This window comes from Ictalurus punctatus, chromosome 18 (genome assembly GCF_001660625.3).
Source record: "Ictalurus punctatus breed USDA103 chromosome 18, Coco_2.0, whole genome shotgun sequence".
NCBI lineage: Eukaryota > Metazoa > Chordata > Actinopteri > Siluriformes > Ictaluridae > Ictalurus > Ictalurus punctatus.
In genome coordinates this window covers 7810925-7833293 of record NC_030433.2, presented here as the reverse complement: position 1 = coordinate 7833293, position 22369 = coordinate 7810925, and the positions used below count along the sequence as shown (strand labels likewise).

The following is a 22369-nucleotide window of genomic DNA, read 5'->3' as shown; positions in this document are numbered from 1 at the left end:
TATATATATATATATATATATATATATATATATATATATATACACATACACACACATACTTCATCAGTACAAATAAAGTTACTTTTTTAATTTATTACACCAAATATTTTACAACCACAGTCAACTGAAACCTTTCAGTCATACATTTCATTCTTTTGTAGTCATGTTGTTGAATTTGAAACGTCATCCATGAGTTTCCTGGTTTTTATCCAATAGGATGCGGCTCATTTGATCACGTGATTTAGAGATCGCTAATTGGCCGTCCAATTAGTTTGAACATGAACTTATGTTATATGTGGCAGCTAATTATCCAGGTTTATTAGCAGGGATATAATGAAAGACGACACAGTTGCTGTGTTTTCTCCTTATCGATGTACTCTGCCGATTCCAGGAAGTCAGTCGATCCAATAGGATGCGTCTCATTTAATCACGTATTTTTAGAGGTCGCTGATTGGCGGCCCAATTAGTCGCGTCGCAGCCTCTGTTTACCGGAAGTGATTGAGATTAGGGGGTGAGAGGATGGGTGTAGATTGAGATTAGGAACATGAAATGGAGCTCAGAAGGGAAGGAACTGAAGCTTGGACAGAAAGACAACAAACAACAGCTTCTGTTTGGTAAGTGCTGAGCTTTAACTCGCTTAGCTATTGTGAAGGTGTGCTATTTCTAATAAAGTTGCTAACAGGGCTGGGCGATGTGATTTAAAAACAATACTCTGATATTCATTAGGTAATTTTGGGTTTGCTAACAAACTGCAGCACAAACAAACAAACAAACCTGTAGTGTTTCATTAAAATAAGAACCTGTGTAAGACTGATATTGCTGACATTTTAATTAATGCACAGTAAGTAAATAAGTAAATAAGTAAGTAAGTAAACAAACAAACAAACCTGTAGTGTTGCATTAAAATGAGAATCTGTGTAAAACTGATATTGTAGACATTTTTATTAATGCAGAGTAAACAAACATTGTAATGGCCGTGGAAATTATAAGTAAAAAAAAGTATTGTCATGTGTGTAATTATTTATAAAAAATTTTTTATTTATTTATTTTTAAAAAATGTTATATAATACTCTCAACATCTCAGATAAGCGTCTTGTTGAATAGTTTATCCCTATATCGGTATTATATTGTCACATTGCTCAGCCGTACCTCCTCCCTGCTGTTTCCCTACCTGCTGTCATATATGATTTATTGTTCTGTTTTGTTGTAGTGGATTTTAAATGCTTCTGTTTGTTGAAGGGGAAACCTGTCACATGGCCATCAGATGAGTGAGTAGCCCAAGTGGCTTTGCTGTTTATTTGCTCTCGGCTGCCGTGCTGGTGTTTACGTGTAGTGCTGTGAATTTATTTAATAATTATTTTTTTTAAGCTTCATTTATTTGATTTTTTCCTTCTGACAGTGTAGTAACATTGCTCAGTGCTGTCTGGTCTTTTTACATTCTCCTACAGTTTTCTCTTTCTCCTGATTGGCTGCAGCTCCTGCCAGTCACTGTGTAGTCAGACTCTTCTTTCACACCTAAAGTAAGGGTGTGTGATAATGTTTGACATATCTGAGCTGGCATCTGATTTCTGCATGTAAATTTCCCACCCATTTGAACCCAACTGAATTATTACAAGACTGTGAGCGTGACTCCAGTGTTCTGTAACGAAATAATAGTCTCAGCGAAGCTGAAACACCAGTGCTGAGCTATTTTTCATAAAACGCCATGTGACTACTCTGTCCTGACGTATCTGTGTGTGATAATGAGAGGTGTATTTGTGTAACTGGACGTCAGGTTTGCGGCGTTGGCAGTTTAAACACTTGCCAGATAAAGATGGAGCGTGCAGTATGACGTATACGCAAATTCAACCAACACATGTTTGAGTTAATGTTGAATTTTTTTATTTTTTTTATTTTTTTTTTTATTTTTATTTTTTTCTTCTAAACTAGCTAAGGGTTAATGGATGTTTGATCAATTGGCAAAAAAGCGGTTTAGGGAAAACTATTTCAAAAATGCCAGTGAAAATTGAATGGATATATTTGAACGGTTTGAACCATGAAATGGAACAGTTGTTCTACTGTGTGTTTTTATTTTATTTGAACAAGATTAGCCCAGTCCTTTACAGGTATAATTTTATTCCCTAAAATATAAATGTAAAATTAAACGTACTGTTAATGATTCAGTAGTAGTTAATGTAGGTTACTGATGTTCCTCTCTTAATTAAAATCGTAGCTTTATACCTTCTTGCTATATATTGTAAAGAGGATAAATGTACACCTTGAAATGCACTAAGCAAAAAAAAAAAGTAGTGGCTTCTTTTTTTTTTTCTCTCTTTCTTTTTTTTTTATTTTTTTATTTTTTTTATTTTTTTTATTTTTTTATAAATAAAGATTTAAAACTTCAGGGAACTACAAATAAAAAAAAAAATAATAATAATAACAGTGGACACCATGGCATCCAGACTACTGATTTTTATTTTTTTTTCTATTTTATTTACTCCCCCCCCCCCCATGGTGCAGTCCAGTAATCCTTTGTAGTACTTCCACTTCCTCTTCACTGAAATGTGCTGTTTACATCCATGTTGATACATGCATGGTGTGTGTGTGTGTGTGTATATATATATATATATTATATTATATTATATTATATTATATTATATTATATTATATTATATTATATTATATTATATTATATTATATTATATTATATTATATATATATATATATATATATATATATATATATATATATATATAACATACACATTACATACACACACACTCACCGATAAGCTTGACCGATGGCTGACCTGTTCTGTGTAAATGAAGTCCGTGAGCGAGAGGTGAAGCGCGGTTTAGCCAGTTGACCTTGTGCGTCTCAGCTGATCATGTGACTTATCTAATTGCATTATTTTGTAATGGAGGCAGTATCGGTTATGGGCGTGTACGCAGAGGAAACCTGATTAAAAAGCAAAGTCACCTCTGCAGATAGAATTGCACCTCACGGATTCATGCTGTAGTTAAATAGAAACAGACTCCAATACAGCAGTAGGCCATGACTCGATGCGGTCATCAGGCCAGGTTTCACATACAGTAACTATACCATAATAATGTCACATTTTACTGTTCTAGTCACATTTTAATTACTGTAAAAGTAAGAAATAAGACATGACTGAGTGTACAGTTGGAGGAAAATAATCAGTAATGATGTGGCATGATAAAGCAGAAATATTGTTGCATCCTGAAGTTTATTTTCCTGTAACACTGTGTTTAGAGGGGATTTGATTCCCGCCATTGCCCTGTGTGTACGGAGTTTGTATGTTCTCCCTGTGCAGTGGGGTTTCCTCCTGGTTCTCTGGTTTTCTCCCCCCAGTCCAAAGACATACATGGTAGGCTGATTGGCATGACCAAAGTGTGTGTGTGTGTGTGTGTGTGTGTGTGTGTGTGTGTGTGTGTGTGTGTGTGTGTGTGTGTATGAAATTGTGCCCTACGATGGATTGGCACCCCGTCCAGGGTGTACTCCGCCTTGGGCCCCATGCTCCCTGGGATAGGCTCCAGGTTCCCCGTGATCCTGAAGGATAAGTGGTATAGAATATGGATGATTGGAAGTGTTATTCCTCGTGCACAATGACAATTTTCCATTAATTATATTTATTTATTTAACAGTGACGTCACTCCTTGTTGTTTTATCCATTTATAGCTACATTAAATGTTGTGAAACGTTCCTGAAGCATTTAGTTCCTGTTCTCACTTTTGTTATAACAACTGTTATCTCTCTTTCTCTCGCTCTCTTGCTCTCAAAGTTAATAAAGCAAAAAACTCAACTTGTCATATTACTGAGGAAAAAATTATTCGGCTACAGCTTTACCTCGGATTGTTACAAAGCGCCGACACTGAAGACTCCTTCCATAAATGTTAAATAAACGTCTTCTTTCAGAAAACTTCACCGTATCAACGATTATACATGTTTTTTGTTTTTAATCCATTTTCGTGGAGCTTCCGCCATATACGTCCCTACGAATCAGCCGTTACTACAGAAACAATCACGTATCCCATCGAGCTCATTAACATAAGTGATTTGCAGCTGTGTTACACTCAGAGCCGCTGTTATAGAAAACTAATCAACAACTTCTGACCAATCGCAGTCCAGAACTCAACAGTGCTGTGGTGTAATAGCAATAACTGTTCCTCGTACCATATAATGATGTTAAATATTATGGACAGACGTGTCCAGAAATCGTCACCCGTCTAAGTAGGTCTTTTATAGTTTTAGAAAATTAATCATGGAAATGATCCTGTATTGTACACCTGAGCTCAGGTGTTCTGTCGACCCAGTCGGAACAGGATTGTGGCTTAAACTCGTAAACTCCTGGTGTTTTTCGTATTTATATGCATACTCGGCTCTTTTTGAAGCTCCTTTCATGAAATCGAGTATCCAGGGTGCAATGGAAACTCAGTGAAAGGTTAATGAATGCTATTTCTGCCTGGGTGCTCCCTCAGGACTCCTGCTCGACCCCCGAAAATAAACACGCCGAGCTTCTGCAGAGCCAAACAGCACGCTGAAAGTGTGCCTCTCTGGACACTCGACTTCTGTTTACTACAGTAGGTGCATTTCCAGTCACACTCGTGTGTGTGTGTGTGTGTGTGTGTGTGTGTGTGTGTGTGTGTGTGTGTGTGTGTGTAAAAACCAGAACAGTGTCAGGCCCGAGTAACGCAGTGATGTGAATAGTGTGAAACGTGACCCGTGTTTGTAATTGTTTGTCTGACTGCAGTACAAAATGTTTCTTCTACACGACACAATAGTTTACAGCCCATGTTGTATGTGTTTATTGTCTTGCACTTTATGTAGTGTTGTGTACTGTTATGTGTTGCACCATGGTCCTGGAGAAATGGCATTTATTTCCAATGTATACAAGCTGTATAGAGGAATGACCATAATAAAAATAAATAAATAAACACCATATTCTGAATAAGACATATAATATTGTGATTAAGGTGTTTACATGAGTCGTTCTTAGAATATTCCTTACATTTTCCTGTTTTACGTCATTACGTCCCCACGCCATACCCTCCGTTCCCTCCAGAATGTCACGTATAGAGTTGGTCTTCGTTATGGTACCGTATACAGTTGGGTGTTCTTCATTTTTTTAATTTTACGAAAGCTTCAAGTGCAGTTAATTATTATTCATGCTATACGTGGAACTAGACGACTGCTTGAAGCCGTGTGCTGTGTCCGAAACCACATACTTGCCTAAATACGTGTATTTCTCCTACTATACGGCAGGTAAGTACGCAGTTTTGGACACAGCCGTGCCCTCAAATTGTTGAGCGTTGCCGTGTGTGTTCTGTCCTGTCACACAATGCGGTGAAAACTCCCACACGACGTTAAGTGCGATTAAGGTGTGTACATGTCTGTAATGCACTTCGATAATGCGACTAAAACAGGAACACTCCACATGTCTTAATTCCATTTGTGTTTACTTCAAGTATGACTTTAGTCGGATTAAGGTCATCAGAAATCTGTTTGCATGCTAGTTTCTTAATCGGTGTATCGTCTTAATCGGGTTCATATCGGATTATTGTCGTCCATGTAAACGTACTGAATGTTGAGGATTGGTGGAAGATTGTTGGTCTTTCTTTGTTTGTTAATGGTTTGTTGCTTGTTTGGACATGGGTTTATTTACTTTATTTTCTATTTTCATTTGTTTGGGAAATTGTCACTGTTTGAAAATTGATGGACATTGTTCTTGTTTTCTCGTATTTGCTTGGACGTTGTCGATATCTGATCATTGTCTGTTTAGACATTTGTCTGACTTTCTGTTTGAATATCATTGTTTCTTTGGACATTGTTTGATTGACATTGTTTTTGTTTGGACATAATGTTCAACAGACAGTGGCGATGTTGATTATTTTTGTTTGGTGACATCATGTCACCCCTGGCCTTCGATAATTTATCGAAAGGATGCAGAAATACGGTTTTCCATCATTTTCACTTGGCCAAGAGATTTTCACTTTCATCATAAACACGCCCTTTATTTTCTAGACCGAGCGAGCGAGAGCGAAGGGAAGACGTGCATTCCCATTGTGAGCGTCAGTCAGTCGAGACGTTACTCTGGGTCTGGCCACGGTTAGATTATAGGGCATTATCTCCTCTGCTATGAGACCGAAATAGCATTAGTGGCTCAGGATGGACGTGTGGCTGCCAAGGTTATCCAGCCGAACACACGGCGTGATCTTCCTGGCAAAAAGAGAAGTGGGGAAACTGAGATTAGTGATCGACAAGCTGGAAGGACGGAGATGTGATGGTGTATAGAATAATGTTTAACGCTTAAACCCTGTAATTGACTTCATAACCAGCTAGTGCTGGAGTAGAAATGCAGAAATATAACACGCACAATGAAACGAACACAATGCAATTATGGTGTCAAGACATTTTATGCAATCACTTTGCTGTATAAATAGCATCAGTGGCTCCGGACCTCTGTGGGTTTTTTTTTTTTCTTTTCAGTTTCCTAAGATAATCTGCTAATATTTACATCCACCTCATGGTAAAGTTTTTTCAGCTTTAGAGCTGCTCTAGTGCTTTAGTTCATATTAACTCGCACAACAGCCAGGTAGATCGTCTCTGATTACCCAATAAATCTCTACAGTTTGCTCAAGTGAAAGACAGAGAATGAAATAAAAGGCTTTTCTCTGGCTGTGACGGCGCCCAAAATTTCACAAGGTCAAACCACAATCAGAAGGTCACAGGGATCTAATTGCGGGCCAGAAATGACTAAAGTGCTTTTCTTTGTCAGCTCTCCAGAGAGCTTTTTATTCGGTTGTTGTATTCATAGGAAAAAGATTTTCAGCGAACAAAGCAGCATGCGTTCTTCTCCTCCAGCTTTTTTTTCCTTCTTTTTTGTTCTTTCTTTTTCTTTTTTTTTCTGCTGATTTATGTTCGTGTCTGTAATCATGTGTTCAGTCTCGCACCAGCTCATTGTGCCACTTGTAGATTAATGTCAGAGACCCCGAAGCAGCTCCTGATCTCTCTTTGTGAAACGGATCAGGTGTACGTAGGCTGATAAGATGTGAAAGTAAAGCAATTCTCTCTATATAGTTTATACACAGTATTTATCTGTTGTGTATCTGCAGGTAGCATGTTGTAATTATTAGGCATTAAGTAAGAGAATATAACGAATCCAAATCCGTATCCGCAGCTATTTTGTCTCGGATGATGTCAGATCAAACAAAGACTCCTAATTCACGCTCTGGGTTCAACCCTAAGAAACGAAATGATTTATGTAGGGAAATTAATACGTTAGAACAAACGCTACAGATAACTCTAACGCTTTCGGAGCGTGTCGGTTTATTTATGCAGCATGTACCGAATTTTAAACTCCAGCTCTTAACTTTCCACTCCTGATTGGCTTTTAGCACAGTTTTTTAAATTTATTTATTTATTTATGTTCAGGAGTAAATTTCTGGATGTGTTTTGATTTGTTTGTTTTTATGTTAGTCATTCATATTCGATAGGGCATATATATATATATATATATATATATATATATATATATATATATATATATATATATATATATATATATATATATATATATATATATATATATATATATATATATATATATATATATATATTTGTGAGTAACTTTAATTATTCTTAATATTTTTTTTTTGTGGATATTGTTCTTTTACAGCAGGTGTCGAGTTAAGTCAGACTGTTAGTCTTTAAATAATATATTTTTTTTTAACTTAAATAATATTATGTTTTGTATTAAATAATATACCATTTTTTTCCCAAGAGTTAAAAAGTAATATAGTATTTATGAAGGGGAAAGTTTCCCAGAATTCGAATGTGCACCTGCACATTTTTTTTTTTAACTGGAAAAGCTGCGACGATCGCTTCACTTCCACCGTATTCGCCAGAACTCGCTCCTTGCGATGACTTTTTGTTCCCCAAATCCCGGGGGGGGGGGAGGGGGGGAGATTCGGCAGCGTGGGGGGGAAAAAAAAAATGGAAAAAGGGGGGAAAAAAAAACCAAAATACGGGAGGTTCTAGACATGTTGACAAAAGATGACTTCAGGAAATGTTTCCAGAATGGGAGAACCTCTGGGACAAGTGTATTGCATCACACTGAGGGTACTTCGAAGGAGAAATGCTGTAAGTTTTACTAACGCAGGAATTTCTGGGTCCACCCTCGTACATCGTGCACACCTGCCGATGGTCGTCGGTTCACAGTCAGTTCACACAATGCCTAAAGTGTACTGTAACTAGGAAAAACTGAATTCATTGAGCAAAATGACTGACTTGCTCTCCAGAACACTTTCAAGTATAATAAAATCTAAATAATGCACGACACAATACTCGGAAGGAAAAAGAATGAATCGTTCTTGTTTTAATATCTCTGTACCACCTGGCTCTTAACCGACAGAATTTTATTGTGTCGTGACGCTCCAGAGATCTGGTACTCATTACGGCTCGGTATTCATCTCCTTCTCCTTAATGTAGCATATAATTAACATTTTACTGCACTCTTATTTTTCATAATGAACTGCTATTGACTTTATTTGCTATTTTTACTGGACACGGAAATACCTTTCTGTTTTTGGCTAATTATATCTTTTGTGTAATTTTTTTTGTAAATATTGGGGGGGGGGTTTGGGGGGGGGTTGGGTCACTTTTCTCACAGAGTGAATTCGAATGATGATGATATGATAATGACGCACACCGACTGTAACCATCGCAGATGATAATTGCACGTTATTGTTAGATGGAATTTTTATTTTTTTTAATTATTATTGCTGCTCCTGTATTTATTTTTTTTCCAAATTTTCAGTGATCAACAAATGAATAATCATTTACAGATTATTACAGAATAAGACTTGGCAACATCCGTGTGTTCACTGAGTGTTAGTAATTGTATATTATATTTATATCTTTTTAATAATTGTATATTATATTCATATGCTTTGTGACGATCTGATACCCGGGATCGCTATAGTAACAAAAATGGTTTTTTATATATATATATATATATATATATATATATATATATATATATATATATATATATATATATATATATATATATATATATATATATATATATATATATATATATATATATATATATATATATATAATGTTAAAGAAAAAAGAATGAATTATATATAAAATATAAAAAAAATTTAAAGATTAAGTACAGACATTTAACATCACCTCAGCTGCTTCCAGTCAGTTTTTAAAGAAATGGAAAATAAAAGTAAAAAATTATAAAAAAAAAGTCACAATATTCACGATATTACAGTGCATCATGACATAATTTATTACGAAGTGGATTTATTTCATATACGAGCTCTCGTGTATATGCTTTGCTGTCCTACATTTCCAGTAATATCATATCCTGAAAATCCGAAAAATATCATGACATTATACAAGATTATCTGTTCAGTTGCTTTCAGTCAGCTATATAGCCTCTATATCGTATATAATATCGTTGACGCCATTTATCGTGATGGATGTTTATATCGCCATATTGCACAGCCCTAATTGTGGGATTGTAAGTAATTAGCCTCTCCAAGTTATATATTATAAAGTGGAATAAGTTAAAAAGGACATTCAGGAGGAGTGTCATGATTACGGCAGCAGCTCTTGTGTACTCTCTTGATGCCTTCTTGTGTCAGTTCCAGGTACTCGGGAACTATACAAGGACCCCGAATTGAGTATCAAGCACACATTTGTCAATTTTTATCAGAGGGGGGAAAAAAAACAGATGTATGTAATGCAGTCGTTTATTAGTGAGTGATTTTAAAAAAAAAAAAAAAAAAAAAAAAAATCCCATTTAGATAATTTGGTTGACTAGCGGTGTGTGTGATGAAAACGACTTCTCCTAAAATATTTAACTTGTCAGTTAAAATCAAATCCATTGCTGCTTTTCATCCAAACACTCAGTGCTAACGAGTTTCCAATTAACTCCCCAACGGGAAAAAACCCCATCATTTTAATCATCCATGAATCTTTTTTTTTTCTATTAAAGTGACAAATGGGGTGAAGTGAGGGAAGAGAGAAGGTCAGTATGAGAGTGAGTGATGAGGAAAAATGAATGCAGGTTTTGATTAAATTGGCAGTGTGTTAATCAGTTTCTCTTCAACAGCGTATGCGATATTTTACACAGACAGAGAGGAGAGATGGAGACAAAGAGAGACGTGTACATGGGGGGGGGGGATGTGGATGGAGTGAGGGATGAGGAGAGAGAGAGAGGTGAGACACAGAGAATTGTAGATGCAGAGTGGGGGAGAGAAAGACCTGGTTGTTAGAGAAAGGGAGATGAGAGAGAGCGAAACAAGGAGAGAGAGATGGAGACTCAGAGATGCGTAGATGAAAGGTGGGTGAGAGAGCGAAAGAGATGTGGATGGAGAAAGACGTAGATTGAATGAGGGATGGGGAGAGAGTGGAGACGTGAACAGGGTGAGAGATATGACCACTGTAGGGAGAGAGAGAGAGAGAATTGGAGAAATGAAGGCAAAGAAAGGAGAGATGGAGCTAGATGGAGAGTGGCAGAGATGCAAAGAGAATTGTAGATGGTGAGTGGGGGAGAGAAAGACCTGGATAAAGAGGAGGTGAGAATGAGCGAAAGAGACATGAAAGAAAGTAAGTGAAAGATGTGGAGAAAGTGAGGGATGACATGAAGGAGAGACAACAAAATAGAGAGAGGGACAAGAGGAGATGTAGAAAGAGGTGGCAAAAGACAGAGAGACATAGATGGGGGGAGAGAGAGAGAGAGAGACATACAAAGAATCATAGATGGAGAGTGGGAGAGAGAGACCTGGATGGAGAGAAGGAGATGAGAGACAGGTGAGGGGGAGAGACTGACTGGGAGACAGACAGACAGACGGGGAGAATGAGACAGAGGCTGTGACATTAATGGGAGGTCTTTTGTTCTGTGTTTTTGCTGTAATATCTATAAAAGTGGAGGCTTATAAAAGGACTCTTTTTTTTTTTTTTCTTCTTCTTTCTTTCTCTCTCTCTCTCTCTCTCTCTCTCAGAGCTCACTTCCTGCTGCGACTAAAAATATCATCTGCTATTCTAAGAAGGAAAAAAAAAGCATGAACAGCGTCCAAACTGTCGGAAATAATCAACATAAAAACATGTTTTTCCATCCACTTCCTGTTTAAGAAGTCTTCTTTCAGATAAGGCTGGCATTTTTACCCTGATGACTTTACAGTCCAACCAAGAACTACTCGAGACTAAAGAACGGCTCGTTAATGAGATAACCGGGATTAACCGGATTAAAGGTACTTTAATTAAAACGTTAAAAAATCTGACCTTCAGACTTTTAGTATTGCAAATAAATGAAATAACATATGAGTAAATTAAATTGCTAACACTTCTTTAGTCTCTGTGTTAGGAAAACTGTTCGAAGGAAGGAAGAGGGAGGAAAGATGGATGAAGGAGGAAGGAAGGATGAAGGACGGAAGAGGGATGGAGGAAGGGGGAGGGAGTGAAGAGGGAGGGAGGAAATAAGGATGGATGAGGGAGGAAGGAAGGATTGATGAGGAAGGAAGAGGGAGGAAAGATGGAGGAAGGAAGGATGAAGGGTGGAAGGGGGAGGGAGTGAAGGAGGGAGGAAGGAAGAGGAAGGAAGGATGGAAGGGGGAGGGAGTGAAGAGGGAGGGAGGAAATAAGGATGGATGAGGGAGGAAGGAAGGAAGGATTGAAGAGGAAGGGGGAGGAAGGAAGAGGGAGGAAAGATGGAGGAAGGAAGGATGAAGGGTGGAAGGGGGAGGAAGGAAGGATGGATGAGGGAGGAAGGAAGGGGGAGGGAGGAAAGATGGAGGGAGGAAAGATGGAGGAAGGAAGGATGAAGGGCGGAAGGGGGAGGGAGTGAAGGAGGGAGGAAGGAAGAGGGAGGAAAGATGGAAGGGGGAGGGAGTGAAGGAGGGAGGAAGGAAGAGGAAGGAAGGGAGGAAGGGGGAGGGAGGAAGGAAGGATGAAGGGCGGAAGGGGGAGGAAGGAAGGATGGATGAGGGATGAAGGAAGGGGGATGGAGGGAGGAAAGATGGAGGAAGGAAGGAGGAAGGAAGGGGGAGGGAGTGAAGGATTGAAGAGGAAGGGGGAGGAAGGAAGAGGGAGGAAAGATGGAGGAAGGAAGGATGAAGGGTGGAAGGGGGAGGAAGGAAGGATGGATGAGGGAGGAAGGAAGGGGGAGGGAGGAAAGATGGAGGGAGGAAAGATGGAGGAAGGAAGGATGAAGGGCGGAAGGGGGAGGGAGTGAAGGAGGGAGGAAGGAAGAGGGAGGAAAGATGGAAGGGGGAGGGAGTGAAGGAGGGAGGAAGGAAGAGGAAGGAAGGGAGGAAGGGGGAGGGAGGAAGGAAGGATGAAGGGCGGAAGGGGGAGGAAGGAAGGATGGATGAGGGATGAAGGAAGGGGGATGGAGGGAGGAAAGATGGAGGAAGGAAGGAGGAAGGAAGGGGGAGGGAGTGAAGGAGGGAGGAAGGAAGAGGGAGGAAAGATGGAAGGGGGAGGGAGGAAGGAAGAGGGAGGAAAGATGGAAGGGGGAGGGAGTGAAGGAGGGAGGAAGGAAGAGGGAGGAAAGATGGAAGGGGGAGGGAGTGAAGGAGGGAGGAAGGAAGAGGGAGGAAAGATGGAAGGGGGAGGGAGTGAAGGAGGGAGGGAGTGAAGGAGGGAGGAAGTGAAGGAGGGAGGAAGGAAGAGGGAGGAAAGATGGAAGGGGGAGGGAGTGAAGGAGGAAGGAAGGGGGAGGGAGGAAAGATGGAGGGAGGAAAGATGGAGGAAGGAAGGATGAAGGGCGGAAGGGGGAGGGAGTGAAGGAGGGAGGAAGGAAGAGGGAGGAAAGATGGAAGGGGGAGGGAGTGAAGGAGGGAGGAAGGAAGAGGAAGGAAGAGGGAGGAAAGATGGAAGGGGGAGGGAGTGAAGGAGGGAGGAAGGAAGAGGAAGGAAGGGAGGAAAGATGGAAGGGGGAGGGAGTGAAGGAGGGAGGAAGGAAGAGGGAGGAAAGATGGAAGGGGGAGGGAGTGAAGGAGGGAGGGAGTGAAGGAGGGAGGAAGGAAGAGGGAGGAAAGATGGAAGGGGGAGGGAGTGAAGGAGGGAGGGAGTGAAGGAGGGAGGAAGGAAGAGGGAGGAAAGATGGAAGGGGGAGGGAGTGAAGGAGGAAGGAAGGGGGAGGGAGGAAAGATGGAGGGAGGAAAGATGGAGGAAGGAAGGATGAAGGGCGGAAGGGGGAGGGAGTGAAGGAGGGAGGAAGGAAGAGGGAGGAAAGATGGAAGGGGGAGGGAGTGAAGGAGGGAGGAAGGAAGAGGAAGGAAGGGAGGAAAGATGGAAGGGGGAGGGAGTGAAGGAGGGAGGAAGGAAGAGGGAGGAAAGATGGAAGGGGGAGGGAGTGAAGGAGGGAGGAAGGAAGAGGGAGGAAAGATGGAAGGGGGAGGGAGTGAAGGAGGAAGGAAGGGGGAGGGAGGAAAGATGGAGGGAGGAAAGATGGAGGAAGGAAGGATGAAGGGCGGAAGGGGGAGGGAGTGAAGGAGGGAGGAAGGAAGAGGGAGGAAAGATGGAAGGGGGAGGGAGTGAAGGAGGGAGGAAGGAAGAGGAAGGAAGGGAGGAAGGGGGAGGGAGGAAGGAAGGATGAAGGGCGGAAGGGGGAGGAAGGAAGGATGGATGAGGGATGAAGGAAGGGGGATGGAGGGAGGAAAGATGGAGGGAGGAAAGATGGAGGAAGGAAGGAGGAAGGAAGGGGGGGGGAGTGAAGGAGGGAGGAAGGAAGAGGGAGGAAAGATGGAAGGGGGAGGGAGTGAAGGAGGGAGGAAGGAAGAGGGAGGAAGGAAGAGGGAGGAAGGAAGGGGGAGGGAGGAAAGATGGAGGGAGGAAAGATGGAGGAAGGAAGGATGAAGGGCGGAAGGGGGAGGGAGTGAAGGAGGGAGGAAGGAAGAGGGAGGAAAGATGGAAGGGGGAGGGAGTGAAGGAGGGAGGAAGGAAGAGGAAGGAAGGGAGGAAGGGGGAGGGAGGAAGGAAGGATGAAGGGCGGAAGGGGGAGGAAGGAAGGATGGATGAGGGATGAAGGAAGGGGGATGGAGGGAGGAAAGATGGAGGGAGGAAAGATGGAGGAAGGAAGGAGGAAGGAAGGGGGGGGGAGTGAAGGAGGGAGGAAGGAAGAGGGAGGAAAGATGGAAGGGGGAGGGAGTGAAGGAGGGAGGAAGGAAGAGGGAGGAAAGATGGAAGGGGGAGGGAGTGAAGGAGGGAGGGAGTGAAGGAGGGAGGAAGGAAGAGGGAGGAAAGATGGAAGGGGGAGGGAGTGAAGGAGGGAGGAAGGAAGAGGGAGGAAAGATGGAAGGGGGAGGGAGTGAAGGAGGGAGGGAGTGAAGGAGGGAGGAAGGAAGAGGGAGGAAAGATGGAAGGGGGAGGGAGTGAAGGAGGGAGGAAGGAAGAGGGAGGAAAGATGGAAGGGGGAGGGAGTGAAGGAGGGAGGAAGGAAGAGGGAGGAAAGATGGAAGGGGGAGGGAGTGAAGGAGGGAGGAAGGAAGAGGGAGGAAAGATGGAAGGGGGAGGGAGTGAAGGAGGGAGGAAGGAAGAGGGAGGAAAGATGGAAGGGGGAGGGAGTGAAGGAGGGAGGAAGGAAGAGGGAGGAAAGATGGAAGGGGGAGGGAGTGAAGGAGGGAGGAAGGAAGAGGGAGGAAAGATGGAAGGGGGAGGGAGTGAAGGAGGGAGGAAGGAAGAGGGAGGAAAGATGGAAGGGGGAGGGAGTGAAGGAGGGAGGAAGGAAGAGGGAGGAAAGATGGAAGGGGGAGGGAGTGAAGGAGGGAGGAAGGAAGAGGGAGGAAAGATGGAAGGGGGAGGGAGTGAAGGAGGGAGGAAGGAAGAGGGAGGAAAGATGGAAGGGGGAGGGAGTGAAGGAGGGAGGAAGGAAGAGGGAGGAAAGATGGAAGGGGGAGGGAGTGAAGGAGGGAGGAAGGAAGAGGGAGGAAAGATGGAAGAGGGAGGAAAGATGGAAGGGGGAGGGAGTGAAGGAGGGAGGAAGGAAGAGGGAGGAAAGATGGAAGAGGGAGGAAAGATGGAAGGGGGAGGGAGTGAAGGAGGGAGGATGGAAGAGGGAGGAAAGATGGAAGAGGGAGGAAAGATGGAAGGGGGAGGGAGTGAAGGAGGGAGGAAAGATGGAAGGGGGAGGGAGTGAAGGAGGGAGGAAGGAAGAGGGAGGAAAGATGGAAGGGGGAGGGAGTGAAGGAGGGAGGAAGGAAGAGGGAGGAAAGATGGAAGGGGGAGGGAGTGAAGGAGGGAGGAAGGAAGAGGGAGGAAAGATGGAAGGGGGAGGGAGTGAAGGAGGGAGGAAGGAAGAGGGAGGAAAGATGGAAGGGGGAGGGAGTGAAGGAGGGAGGAAGGAAATAAGGATGGATGAGGGAGGAAGGAAGGAAGGATTGATGAGGAAGGGGGAGGGAGGGAGGAAGGAAGAGGGAGGAAAGATGGAGGAAGGAAGGATGAAGGGAGGAAGGAAGAGGGAGGAAAGATGGAAGGGGGAGGGAGTGAAGGAGGGAGGAAGGAAGAGGAAGGAAGGATGGAAGGGGGAGGGAGTGAAGGAGGGAGGAAGGAAGAGGGAGGAAAGATGGAAGGGGGAGGGAGTGAAGGAGGGAGGAAGGAAGAGGGAGGAAAGATGGAAAGGGGAGGGAGTGAAGAGGGAGGGAGGAAATAAGGATGGATGAGGGAGGAAGGAAGGGGGAGGGAGGAAAGATGGAGGGAGGAAAGATGGAGGAAGGAAAGATGAAGGGCGGAAGGGGGAGGGAGGAAATAAGGATGGATGAGGGAGGAAGGAAGGAAGGATTGATGAGGAAGGGGGAGGGAGGAAAGATGGAGGAAGGAAGGATGAAGGGCGGAAGGGGGAGGAAGGAAGGATGGATGAGGGAGGAAGGAAGGGGGAGGGAGGAAAGATGGAGGGAGGAAATAAGGATGGATGAGGGAGGGAGGAAGGAAGGAAGGGGGAGGGAGGAAGGAAGAGGGAGGAAAGATGGAGGAAGGAAGGATGAAGGGCGGAAGGGGGAGGAAGGAAGGATGGATGAGGGAGGAAGGAAGGGGGAGGGAGGAAAGATGGAGGGAGGAAAGATGGAGGATGGAAAGATGAAGGGTGGAAGGGGGAGGGAGGAAGGAAGGATGGATGAGGGAGGAAGGAAGGGGGAGGGAGTGAAGGAGGGAGGAAGGAAGAGGGAGGAAAGATGGAGGAAGGAAGGATGAAGGGCGGAAGGGGGAGGAAGGAAGGATGGATGAGGGAGGAAGGAAGGGGGAGGGAGGAAGGAAGAGGGAGGAAAGATGGAGGAAGGAAGGATGAAGGGCGGAAGGGGGAGGAAGGAAGGATGGATGAGGGAGGAAGGAAGGGGGAGGGAGGAAAGATGGAGGGAGGAAAGATGGAGGAAGGAAAGATGAAGGGTGGAAGGGGGAGGGAGGAAGGAAGGATGGATGAGGGAGGAAGGAAGGGGGAGGGAGTGAAGGAGGGAGGAAGGAAGAGGGAGGAAAGATGGAAAGGGGAGGGAGTGAAGAGGGAGGGAGGAAATAAGGATGGATGAGGGAGGAAGGAAGGGGGAGGGAGGAAAGATGGAGGGAGGAAAGATGGAGGAAGGAAAGATGAAGGGCGGAAGGGGGAGGGAGGAAATAAGGATGGATGAGGGAGGAAGGAAGGAAGGATTGATGAGGAAGGGGGAGGGAGGAAAGATGGAGGAAGGAAGGATGAAGGGCGGAAGGGGGAGGAAGGAAGGATGGATGAGGGAGGAAGGAAGGGGGAGGGAGGAAAGATGGAGGGAGGAAATAAGGATGGATGAGGGAGGGAGGAAGGAAGGAAGGGGGAGGGAGGAAGGAAGAGGGAGGAAAGATGGAGGAAGGAAGGATGAAGGGCGGAAGGGGGAGGAAGGAAGGATGGATGAGGGAGGAAGGAAGGGGGAGGGAGGAAAGATGGAGGGAGGAAGGGGGAGGGAGGAAGGAAGGATGGATGAGGGAGGAAGGAAGGGGGAGGGAGTGAAGGAGGGAGGAAGGAAGAGGGAGGAAAGATGGAGGAAGGAAGGATGAAGGGCGGAAGGGGGAGGGAGGAAAGATGGAGGAAGGAAGGATGAAGGGCGGAAGGGGGAGGGAGGAAAGATGGAGGAAGGAAGAGGGAGGAAAGATGGAGGAAGGAAGGATGAAGGGTGGAAGGGGGAGGGAGGAAGTAAGGATGGAAGGGGGAGGGAGGAAGGGGGATGGAGTGAAGGAGGGAGGGAGGGAGGAAGGAAGATGGAGGAAGGAAGGATGAAAGGAGGAAGATGGAGGAAGGAAGGATGAAAGGAGGAAGGGGGAGGGAGGAAAGTTGGATGAAGAAGGAAGGATGAAGGGTGGAAGGGGGAGGGATGAAGGGTGGAAGGGGGAGGGAGGAAGGATGGATGGATGAGGGAGGAAGGAAGGATGGAAGGGGGAGGAAGGAAGGATGACAGGTGGAAGGGGGAGGGAGGAAGGAAGGGGGAGGGAGTGAAGGAGGGAGGAAGGGGGAGGGAGGAAGGAAGGGGGAGGGAGTGAAGGAGGGAGGAAGGGGGAGGGAGGAAGGAAGGGGGAGGGAGTGAAGGAGGGAGGTAGGGGGAGGGAGTGAAGGAGGGAGGGAGGAAGGAAGGAAGGATGGATGAGGGAGGAAGGAAGGATGGATGAGGGAGGAAGGAAGGATGGATGAGGGAGGAAGGATGGATGGATGAGGGCGGAAGGGGGAGGGAGGAAAGTTGGATGAAGGAGGAAGTAACGATGAAGGGCGGAAGGAAGGATGGATGAGGGAGGAAGGATGGATGGATGAGGGAGGGAGGAAGGAAGGAAGGAAGGATGGATGGATGAGGAAGGATGGATGGATGAGGGAGGGAGGAAGGAAGGAAGGAAGGATGGATGGATGAGGAAGGATGGATGGATGAGGGAGGGAGGAAGGAAGGAAGGATGGATGGATGGATGAGGAAGGAAGGCTGGATGAGGGAGGAAGGAAGGATGGATGAGGGCGGAAGGGGGAGGGAGGAAAGTTGGATGAACGAAGTAACGAAGGGAGGAAGGAAGGATGGATGAGGAAGGAAGGCTGGATGAGGGAGGATGGATGGATGAGGGAGGAAGGAAGGATGGATGGATGAGGGAGGAAGGAAGGATGGATGAGGGAGGAAGGAAGGATGGATGAGGGAGGAAGGAAGGATGGATGGATGAGGGAGGAAGGATGGATGGATGAGGGAGGAAGGATGGATGAGGGAGGGAGGAAGGAAGGATGGATGAGGGAGGAAGGAAGGATGGATGAGGGAGGAAGGAAGGATGGATGAGGGAGGGAGGATGAGGAAGGATGGATGGATGGATGATGGAGGAAGGAAGGATGGATGAGGGAGGAAGGAAGGATGGATGAGGGAGGAAGGAAGGATGGATGAGGGAGGAAGGAAGGATGGATGAGGGAGGAAGGCTGGATGAGGGAGGAAGGAAGGATGGATGAGGGAGGAAGGAAGGATGGATGGATGAGGGAGGAAGGATGGATGGATGAGGGAGGAAGGATGGATGGATGAGGAAGGAAGGATGGATGAGGGAGGAAGGAAGGATGGATGGATGAGGAAGGAAGGATGGATGAGGGAGGAAGGATGGATGGATGAGGGAGGAAGGAAGGATGGATGGATGAGGAAGGAAGGATGGATGAGGGAGGAAGGATGGATGGATGAGGGAGGAAGGATGGATGGATGAGGGAGGAAGGATGGATGGATGAGGGAGGGAGGATGAGGGAGGGAGGGAGGATGAGGGAGGGAGGAAGGGAGGATGAGGGAGGAACGATGAGGGAGGAAGGAAGGATGGTTGAGGGAGGAAGGATGGATGGATGGATGAGGGAGGAAGGAAGGATGGATGAGGGAGGAAGGATGAGGAAGGATGAGGGAGGGAGGAAGGAAGGAAGGATGGATGAGGGAGGAAGGAAGTATGGATGAGGGAGGAAGGAAGTATGGATGAGGGAGGAAGGAAGGATGGATGAGGGAGGAAGGATGGATGGATGAGGGAGGAAGGAAGGATGGATGGATGAGGAAGGAAGGATGGATGGATGAGGAAGGATGGATGGGTGAGGGAGGAAGGATGGATGAGGGAGGAAGGAAGGATGGATGAAGGAGGGAGGATGAGGAAGGAAGGATGGATGGATGAGGGAGGAAGGATGGATGAGGGAGGGAGGAAGGAAGGAAGGATGGATGAGGAAGGGAGGATGAGGGAGGGAGGGAGGGAGGATGAGGGAGGAAGGAAGGAAGGATGAGGGAGGAAGGAAGGAAGGAAGGATGGATGAGGGAGGAAGGAAGGATGAGGAAGGATGGATGAGGGAGGGAGGAAGGAAGGATGAGGAAGGGAGGAAGGGAGGAAGGAAGGAAGGAGGAGGGAGGAAGGAAGGATGGATGAGGGAGGGAGGAAGGAAGGAAGGGTGAGGGAGGGAGGAAGGAAGGAAGGAAGGATGGATGAGGGAGGAAGGAAGGAAGGATGAGGGAGGGAGGGAGGAAGGAAGGATGGATGGATGAGGAAGGATGGATGGATGAGGAAGGAAGGAAGGATGGATGAGGGAGGAAGGAAGGAAGGAAGGATGAGGGAGGGAGGAAGGAAGGATGGATGAGGGAGGGAGGAAGGAAGGAAGGAAGGATGGATGAGGGAGGAAGGAAGGAAGGATGAGGGAGGGAGGGAGGAAGGAAGGATGGATGAGGGAGGAAGGAAGGATGGATGAGGGAGGAAGGAAGGATGGATGAGGGAGGGAGGAAGGAAGGATGGATGGATGAGGAAGGAAGGAAGGAAGGAAGGATGGATGAGGGAGGAAGGAAGGATGGATGAGGGAGGAAGGATGAGGGAGGAAGGAAGGAAGGATGGATGAGGGAGGAAGGAAGGAAGGAAGGATGAGGGAGGAAGGAAGGAAGGAAGGATGAGGGAGGAAGGAAGGAAGGATGAGGGAGGGAGGAAGGAAGGAAGGATGAGGGAGGGAGGGAGGAAGGAAGGAAGGAAGGATGAGGGAGGAAGGAAGGAAGGATGAGGGAGGGAGGGAGGAAGGATGGATGAGGGAGGAAGGAAGGATGGATGAGGGAGGAAGGAAGGAAGGAAGGAAGGATGAGGGAGGGAGGAAGGGAGGAAGGAAGGAAGGATGAGGAAGGGAGGAAGGAAGGAAGGATGAGGAAGGAAGGATGAGGGAGGAAGGAAGGAAGGAAGGATGAGGGAGGAAGGAAGGAAGGATGGATGAGGGAGGAAGGAAGGATGGATGAGGAAGGAAGGAAGGAAGGAAGGATGAGGGAGGAAGGAAGGATGAGGAAGGAAGGATGAGGGAGGGAGGGAGGGAGGATGGATGGATGGATGAAGGAAGGATGGATGGATGGATGAGGAAGGAAGGATGGATGGATGAGGAAGGATGGATGAGGGAGGAAGGAAGGATGAGGGAGGGAGGAAGGAAGGAAGGATGAGGAAGGAAGGATGAGGGAGGAAGGATGGATGAGGGAGGAAGGAAGGATGGATGAGGGAGGAAGGAAGGATGAGGGAGGGAGGAAGGAAGGAAGGATGAGGAAGGAAGGATGAGGGAGGAAGGATGGATGAGGGAGGAAGGAAGGAAGGAAGGAAGGATGAGGGAGGAAGGAAGGAAGGATGAGGGAGGAAGGAAGGAAGGATGGATGGATGAGGAAGGAAGGATGGATGAGGGAGGGAGGAAGGAAGGATGGATGAGGGAGGAAGGAAGGAAGGATGAGGGAGGGAGGAAGGAAGGATGGATGAGGGAGGAAGGAAGGAAGGATGAGGGAGGAAGGATGAGGGAGGGAGGAAGGAAGGAAGGAAGGATGGATGAGGGAGGGAGGAAGGAAGGAAGGAAGGAAGGAAGGATGAGGGAGGGAGGAAGGAAGGATGGATGAGGGAGGAAGGAAGGAAGGATGAGGGAGGGAGGAAGGAAGGAAGGATGAGGGAGGGAGGGAGGAAGGAAGGATGGATGAGGAAGGAAGGAAGGATGAGGGAGGAAGGAAGGATGGATGGATGAGGAAGGAAGGATGGATGGATGAGGGAGGAAGGAAGGATGAGGGAGGAAGGAAGGATGGATGGATGAGGAAGGAAGGAAGGAAGGAAGGATGGATGGATGAGGGAGGAAGGAAGGATGGATGAGGAAGGAAGGATGGATGAGGAAGGGAGGATGAGGAAGGAAGGATGGATGGATGAGGGAGGAAGGAAGGATGGATGAGGAAGGAAGGATGAGGGAGGAAGGATGAGGGAGGGAGGAAGGAAGAATGGATGGATGAGGGAGGATGGATGGATGAGGGAGGATGGATGGATGAGGGAGGGAGGAAGGGAGGATGAGGGAGGGAGGAAGGATGGATGAGGGAGGGAGGAAGGGAGGATGAGGGAGGGAGGAAGGATGGATGAGGGAGGGAGGAAGGATGGATGAGGGAGGAAGGATGAGGGAGGGAGGAAGGATGGATGAGGGAGGAAGGATGAGGGAGGGAGGAAGGAAGGATGGATGGATGAGGGAGGATGGATGGATGGATGAGGGAGGATGGATGGATGAGGGAGGATGGATGGATGAGGGAGGGAGGAAGGGAGGATGAGGGAGGGAGGAAGGATGGATGAGGGAGGAAGGAAGGAAGGAAGGATGAGGGAGGAAGGAAGGATGGATGAGGGAGGGAGGAAGGAAGGAAGGATGAGGGAGGAAGGAAGGAAGGATGAGGGAGGAAGGAAGGATGGATGAGGAAGGAAGGAAGGATGGATGGATGAGGAAGGATGGATGGATGAGGAAGGAAGGAAGGATGGATGGATGAGGAAGGAAGGAAGGATGGATGGATGAGGGAGGAAGGAAGGATGGATGAGGAAGGAAGGAAGGAAGGAAGGATGAGGGAGGAAGGAAGGAAGGATGAGGGAGGGAGGAAGGAAGGAAGGATGAGGGAGGGAGGAAGGAAGGAAGGATGAGGGAGGGAGGAAGGAAGGAAGGATGAGGGAGGAAGGAAGGATGGATGGATGAGGAAGGAAGGATGGATGGATGGATGAGGAAGGAAGGATGGATGAGGAAGGAAGGAAGGATGGATGGATGAGGAAGGAAGGAAGGATGGATGGATGAGGAAGGAAGGAAGGAAGGATGGATGAGGAAGGAAGGATGGATGAGGAAGGAAGGATGGATGGATGAGGGAGGAAGGATGAGGGAGGGAGGAAGGAAGGAAGGATGAGGGAGGAAGGAAGGAAGGATGAGGGAGGGAGGAAGGAAGGATGAGGGAGGGAGGAAGGAAGGATGGATGAGGGAGGAAGGAAGGAAGGATGAGGGAGGGAGGAAGGAAGGAAGGATGAGGGAGGGAGGGAGGGAGGAAGGAAGGATGGATGAGGAAGGAAGGAAGGATGAGGGAGGAAGGAAGGAAGGATGGATGGATGAGGGAGGAAGGAAGGATGAGGGAGG

General features: G+C 46.5%; 1 long non-coding RNA gene across 2 annotated transcripts in view; it reads left to right on the top strand.

The window, feature by feature from the left end:
• The first annotated feature begins 297 nt into the window (after window positions 1-297).
• LOC108278594 (uncharacterized) overlaps window positions 298-22369 on the top strand; it is a 54210-nt gene continuing 32138 nt past the window's right edge. Inside the window, exons 1-4 of one of the 2 annotated variants that reach the window (XR_001815351.3) lie at window positions 298-614; window positions 1211-1268; window positions 11025-11273; window positions 11375-11559. This is a non-coding gene — a long non-coding RNA (uncharacterized LOC108278594). Of the gene's footprint in view, window positions 615-1210; window positions 1269-11024; window positions 11274-11374; window positions 11560-22369 lie in introns of those variants that run through there. The other variant, XR_008398288.1, reaches the window with a different exon arrangement.